This window comes from Salmo salar, chromosome ssa15 (assembly GCF_905237065.1).
Source record: "Salmo salar chromosome ssa15, Ssal_v3.1, whole genome shotgun sequence".
In the NCBI taxonomy this organism is placed as follows: Eukaryota; Metazoa; Chordata; class Actinopteri; order Salmoniformes; family Salmonidae; genus Salmo; species Salmo salar.
The window spans coordinates 87,940,235-87,948,098 of NC_059456.1; positions in this window are offsets into that span (position 1 = coordinate 87,940,235).

Below are 7,864 nucleotides of genomic sequence, written 5' to 3' on the forward strand. Positions count from 1 at the left end.
ACTAATTATACCTACACTCATTAAGCATAATAGGTAGGTCGTCAGGGCTATTGTTGTTGGTCTGCTGGATTCGTAGGCTAGGTAACAATATTGCTAGCACTGGATTGCAATAGTAGTGTTCATTATATTCAAATGCAATGCAAATAGGACAAACTAGGTAGCTGTATCGGCCCAGCAAGTGGGCTTTCAAGCAACTGTTGGCTAGCTAACTAGCTAGTAACCCTTAGTTGCGAGCTACAATTTGAATACAACTCCTTAGAATCCCATTCTCAAAATCAATGGAAATTAATAAATCAATCGTTTACCAAATGTATATATGTACACTGTGCCCCAAATAGCTTATCAATATCAAGTGATAATTGTGTTATGTAGACTTCACTGGAGCCATGATTGTTTCATTCATCATAACAACCAAGTACTTCCGGAGAAAATAGTGTAACATTCACGAAACGACAAAGTTCAGAACCAACCCTCAATTGTTTATTATTGTCAACGTATGTGTATTGAACACTGTTCCATAAGAAAAACAATACTGCGTAGATGTTGTGGAGTCTGATAACTCTGAAGAGGACGTTTGGAAAAATATATTGGGTATTGAGTAGACTGATACCTCATTGATCCCCAATCCTTTGGTAAAGCTGTACAGTGTAATATGAATGTCAATACACACAATAGGCTGACTGGGGAGGTGATTTCACACAGTCACAGCCCCGCTATAAGAGCTACAATGCTAATATTGCGTAAACTCTTCAAAGTTGTGTTCTGTGGGTGTCACCTAGTAGAGTGATACCCCATTCCATTGCTTCACATTCCAACCTTGTTTAACATTGCCTAGTCTAAATATGGCATGATTCCACCGATTGTAACCTTCTGCATCACTTTCCAAAAGGTTATTTTATTTTGAAGGCAAACCGCAAATGCTCGACGGGACCGTCGAGCATCATGAAGCTAGCTGGCTGCTTATAACGTTAGCTTTGGGCAACAGGGTTTAGTAGCTGGCTATTTCTTTTCTTTTCATCAAGTTCAATTTCAATAGGCGAACAACAAGTGGCTACCTAGCTAATAGTTACTCACACGGATTCCTAAATCATTGCTAAGAATAATGAAAATGACTGCAGTTTCTACTGGTCATTGTTTTCAGGCTGGTTGTATTGGTGCAAGCTAGGTACCAAGCTAAAGCTAGCTAGCTACCCCAGAAGCTGCAGTCCAACACAACATTCAGCAATTAAACTGTTATTTGACGTGTCAAATTAAAAGCTTACTTAACTTACTTATATTTTTTCACACGCAAAGACCCAAACGGCGTTCCATACATGAGGAAGCGGTCACACGCTTGTTGGTTCATTCCTCCACTGAATAACCCACAGGCAGCCAGGACAATGAGCTGAAGTGTTATAACTATCTACGCGTGCCAAACTAACCGCAAAATACATAACAAAGGAGGAATTTGGTCAGTCATTGATGATGACGGCAGGAGTCATTGATGGAATGTCAACAATGGAAATTGTTCATGTATACTTTTGAGTGAAAAAGAGTTTGAATCATTATGCAAAGTTGTAATCTTAATGTAGAAACCCTAGACCCACTCCAATTTGCATACCGCCCAAACACATCCACAGATTATGCCATCTCTATTGCACTCCACACTTCCCTTTCCCACCTGGACAAAAGGAACACTTATATGAGAATGCTATTCATTGACTACAGCTCAGCGTTCAACACCATAGTACCCTCAAAGCTCATCACTAAGCTAAGGATTCTGGGACTAAACACCTCCCTCTGCAACTGGATCCTGGACTTCCTGACAGGCCGCCCCCAGGTGGTGAGTGTAGGTTGCAACACATCTGCCATGCTGATCCTCAGCACTGGAGCTCCACAGGGGTGCGTGCTCAGTCCCCTCCTGTACGCCCTGTTCACCCACGACTGCATGGCCAGGCACGACTCCAACACCATCATTAAGTTTGCAGACGACAACAGTGGTAGGCCTGATCACCGACAACGATGAGACAGCCTATAGGGAGGAGGTCAGAGACCTGGCTGGGTGGTGCCAGAATAACAACCTATCCCTCAACGTAACCAAGACTAAGGAAATGATTGTGGACTACAGGAAAAGGAGGACCTAGCACGCCCCCATTCTCATCGACGGGGCTGTAGTGGAGCAGGTTGAGAGCTTCAAGTTCCTTGGTGTCCACATCAACAACAAACTAGAATGGTCCAAACACACCAAGACAGCAGTGAAGAGGGCACGACAAAGCCTATTCCCCCTCAGGAAACTAAAAAGATTTGGAATGTGTCCTGAGATCCTCAATAGGTTCTACAGCTGCAACATCGAGAGCATCCTGACTGGTTGCATCACTGCCTGGTACGGCAATTGCTCGCCCTCTGACCGCAAGGCACTACAGAGGGTAGTGCGTACGGCCCAGTACATCACTGGGGCTAAGCTGCCTGCCATCCAGGACCTCTACACCAGGCGGTGTCAGAGGAAGGCCCTAAAAATTGTCAAAGACCCCAGCCTCCCCAGTCATAGACTGTTCTCTCTACTACCGCATGGCAAACGGTACCGGAGTGCCAAGTCTAGAACAAAAAGGCTTCTCAACAGTTTTTACCCCTAAACCATAAGACTCCTGAACAGGTAATCAAATGGCTACCCGGACTATTTGCATTGTGTGCCCCCCCAACCCCCTCTCCAACTCCTCTTTTTACACTGCTGCTACTCTCTGTTTATCATATATGCTTAGTCACTTTAACTATGCATTAATGTACATAATACCTCAATTGGGCCGACCAACCAGTGCTCCCGCACATTGGCTAACCGGGCTATCTGCATTCTGTCCCACCACCCACCAACCCCTCTTTTACACTACTGCTACTCTCTGTTCATCATATATGCATAGTCACTTTAACCATATCGACATCAAATCAAAATCAAATCAAATTTATTTATATAGCCCTTCGTACATCAGCTGATATCTCAAAGTGCTGTACAGAAACCCAGCCTAAAACCCCAAACAGCAAGCAATGCATGTGAAAGAAGCACGGTGGCTAGGAAAAACTCCCTAGGAAAAACTCCCTAGAAAGGCCAAAACCTAGGAAGAAACCTAGAGAGGAACCAGGCTATGGGGGGTGGCCAGTCCTCTTCTGGCTGTGCCGGGTGGATATTATAACAGAACATGGTCAAGATGCTAAAATGTTCATAAATGACCAGCATGGTCAAATAATAATAATCATAGTAGTTGTCGAGGGTGCAACAAGCACGTCCGGTGAACAGGTCAGGGTTCCATAGCCGCAGGCAGAACAGTTGAAACTTGGAGCAGCAGCACGGCCAGGTGGACTGGGGACAGCAAGGAGTCATCATGCCAGGTAGTCCTGAGGCATGGTCCTAGGGCTCAGGTCCTCCGAGAGAAAGAAAGAAAGAGAGAAAGAGAGAATTAGAGAGAGCATATTTAAATTCACACAGGACACCGGATAAGACAAGAGAAATACTCCAGATGTAACAGACTGACCCTAGCCCCCCGACACATAAACTACTGCAGCATAAATACTGGAGGCTGAGACAGGAGGGATCAGAAGACACTGTGGCCCCATCCGATGATACCCCCGGACAGGGCCAAACAGGCAGGATATAACCCCACCCACTTTGCCAAAGCACAGCCCCCACACCACTAAAGGGATGTCTCCAACCACCAACTTACCGTCCTAAGACAAGGCCGAGTATAGCCCACAAAGATCTCCGCCATGGCACAACCCAGACAGGAAGACCACGTCAGTGACTCAACCCACTCAAGTGACGCACCCCTCCCATGGACGGCATGGAAGAACACTCAGCCCCTGTAATAGGGTTAGAGGCAGAGAATCCCAGTGGAGAGAGGGGAACCGGCAAGGCAGAGACAGCAAGGGCGGTTCGTTGCTCCAGCCTTTCCGTTCACCTTCACACTCCTGGGCCAGACTATACTTAATCATAGGACCTACTGAAGAGATAAGTCTTCAGTAAAGACTTAAAGGCTGAGACTGAGTCTGTGTCTCTCACATGGGTAGGCAGACCATTCCATAAAAATGGAGCTCTATAGGAGAAAGCCCTACCTCCAGCCGTTTGCTTAGAAATTCTAGGGACAATTAGGAGGCCTGCGTCTTGTGACCGTAGCGTACGTGTAGGTATGTACGGCAGGACCAAATCGGAAAGATTGGTAGGAGCAAGCCCATGTAATGCTTTGTAGGTTAGCAGTAAAACCTTGAAATCAGCCCTTGCCTTAACAGGAAGCCAGTGTAGGGAGGCTAGCACTGGAGTAATATGATCAAATTTTTTGGTTCTAGTCAGGATTCTAGCAGCCGTATTTAGCACTAACTGAAGTTTGTTTAGTGCTTTATCCGGGTAGCCGGAAAGTAGAGCATTGCAGTAGTCCAGCCTAGAAGTAACAAAAGCATGGATTAATTTTTCTGCATCATTTTTGGACAGAAAGTTTCTGATTTTTGCAATGTTACGTAGATGGAAAAAAGCTGTCCTTGAAACAGTCTTGATATGTTCTTCAAAAGAGAGATCAGGGTCCAGAGTAACGCCGAGGTCCTTCACATTTTTATTTGAGACGACTGTACAACCATCCAGATTAATTGTCAGATTCAACAGAAGATCTCTTTGTTTCTTGGGACCTAGAACAAGCATCTCTGTTTTGTCCGAGTTTAAAAGTAGAAAGTTTGCAGCCATCCACTTCTTTATATCTGAAACACAGGCTTCTAGCGAGGGCAATTTTGGGGCTTCACCATGTTTCATTGAAATGTACAGCTGTGTGTCGTCCGCATAGCAGTGAAATTTAACATTATGTTTTCGAATGACATCCCCAAGAGGTAAAATATGTAGTGAAAACAATAGTGGTCCTAAAACGGAACCTTGAGGAACACCGAAATTTACAATTGATTTGTCAGAGGACAAACCATTCACAGAAACAAACTGATATCTTTCCGACAGATAAGATCTAAACCAGGCCAGAACTTGTCCATGTAGACCAATTTGGGTTTCCAATCTCTCCAAAAGAATGTGGTGATCGATGGTATCAAAAGCGGCACTAAGATCTAGGAGCACGAGGACAGATGCAGAGCCTCGGTCTGATGCCATTAAAAGGTAATTTACCACCTTCACAAGTGCAGTCTCAGTGCAATGATGGGGTCTAAAACCAGACTGAAGCGTTTCGTATACATTGTTTGTCTTCAGGAAGGCAGTGAGTTGCTGCGCAACAGCTTTTTCAAAACATTTTGAGAGGAATGGAAGATTCGATATAGGCCGATAGTTTTTTATAATTTCTGGGTCAAGATTCGGCTTTTTCAAGAGAGGCTTTATTACTGCCACTTTTAGTGAGCTTGGTACACATCCGGTGGATAGAGAGCCGTTTATTATGTTCAACATAGGAGGGCCAAGCACAGGAAGCAGCTCTTTCAGTAGTTTAGTTGGAATAGGGTCCAGTATGCAGCTTGAGGGTTTAGAGGCCATGATTATTTTCATTGTGTCAAGAGATATAGTACTAAAACACTTGACTATCTCCCTTGATCCTAGGTCCTGGCAGAGTTGTGTAGACTCAGGACAATGGAGCTTTGGAGGAATACGCAGATTTAAAGAGGAGTCCGTAATTTGCTTTCTAATGATCATGATCTTTTCCTCAAAGAAGTTCATAAATGTATTACTGCTGAAGTGAAAGCCATCCTCCATTTGCGAATGCTGCTTTTTAGTTAGCTTTGCGACAGTATAAAAAATAAATTTCGGATTGTTCTTATTTTCCTCAATTAAGTTGGAAAAATAGGATGATCGAGCAGCAGTGAGGGCTCTTCGATACTGCACGGTACGGTCTTTCCAAGCTAGTCGGAAGACTTCCAGTTTGGTGTGGCGCCATTTCCGTTCCAATTTTCTGGAAGCTTGCTTCAGAGCTCGTGTATTTTCTGTATACCAGGGAGCTAGTTTCTTATGACAGATGTTTTCAGTTTTTAGGGGTGCAACTGCATCTAGGGTATTGCGCAAGGTTAAATTGAGTTCCTCGGTTAGGTGGTTAACTGATTTTTGTCCTCTGACGTCCTTGGGTATGCAGAGGGAGTCTGGAAGGGCATCAAGGAATCTTTGGGTTGTCTGAGAATTTATAGCACGACTTTTAATGCTCCTTGGTTGGGGTCTGAGCAGATTATTTGTTGCAATTGCAAACGCAATAAAATGGTGGTCCGATAATCCAGGATTATGAGGAAAAACATTAAGATCCACAACATTTATTCCATGGGACAAAACTAGGTCCAGAGTATGACTGTGGCAGTGAGTAGGTCCAGAGACATGTTGGACAAAACCCACTGAGTCGATGATGGCTCCGATAGCCTTTTTGAGTGGGTCTGTGGACTTTTCCATGTGAATGTTAAAGTCACCAAAAATTAGAATATTATCTGCTATGACTACAAGATCCGATAGGAATTCAGGGAACTCAGTGAGGAACACTGCATATGGCCCAGGAGGCCTGTAAACAGTAGCTATAAAAAGTGATTGAGTAGGCTGCATAGATTTCATGACTAGAAGCTCAAAAGATGAAAACGTCATTTTTTTTTTTTTGTAAATTGAAATTTGCTATCGTAAATGTTAGCAACACCTCCGCCTTTGCCGGATGCACTGGGGGTATGGTCACTAGTGTAACCAGGGGGTGAGGCCTCATTTAACACAGTAAATTCATCAGGCTTAAGCCATGTTTCAGTCAGGCCAATCACATCAAGATTATGATCAGTGATTAGTTAATTGACTATAACTGCCTTGGAAGTGAGGGATCTAACATTAAGTAACCCAATTTTGAGATGTGAGGTATCACAATCTCTTTCAATAACGGCAGGAATGGAGGAGGTCTTTATACTAGTGAGATTGCTAAAGCGAACACCGCCATCTTTAATTTTGCCCAACCTAGATCGAGGCACAGACACGGTCTCAATGGGGAAAGCTGAGCTGACTACGCTGACTGTGCTAGTGGCAGACTCCACTAAACTAGCAGGCTGGCTAACAGCCTGCTGCCTGGCCTGCACCCTATTTCATTGTGGAGCTAGAGGAGTTAGAGCCCTGTCTATGTTCGTAGATAAGATGAGAGCACCCCTCCAGCTAGGATGGAGTCCGTCACTCCTCAACAGGCCAGGCTTGGTCCTGTTTGTGGGTGAGTCCCAGAAAGAATTTGTAGATAATTGGCCCTCTATCTTTTGGGAGGGGCAGAACACAGTTTTCAACCAGCGAATGAGTTGTGAGACTGCTGTAGAGCTCATCACTCCACCTAACTGGGAGGGGGCCAGAGACAATCGATGCCGACATCTTTCTAGCTGATTTACACGCTGAAGCTATGTTGCGCTTGGTGACCTCTGACTGTTTCATCCTAACATCGTTGGTGCCGACGTGGATAACAATATCTCTATACTCTCTACACTCGCCAGTTTTAACTTTAGCCAGCACCGTCTTTAGATTAGCCTTAACGTCGGTAGCCCTACCCCCTGGTAAACAGTGTATGATCGCTGGATGATTCGTTTTAAGTCTAATACTGCGGGTAATGGAGTCGCCAATGACTATGGTTTTCAATTTGTCAGAGCTAATGGTGGGAGCCTTTGGCGTCTCAGACCCCACAACGGGAGGAGTAGAGACCAGAGAAGTCTCGGCCTCCGACTCCGACTCACTTAATGGGGAGAACCGGTTGAAAGTTTCTGTCAGCTGAATAAGCGACACCGGTTGAGCATTCCTACAGCGTTTCCCTCCAGAAGCCATGAGAAAGTTGTCCGGCTGCGGGGACCGTGCGAGGGGGTTTATACTAACGTTACTATGGTGGCACAGACGCTGTTTCATCCTTTCCTACACTGAAATTACCCTTTCCTAACGATT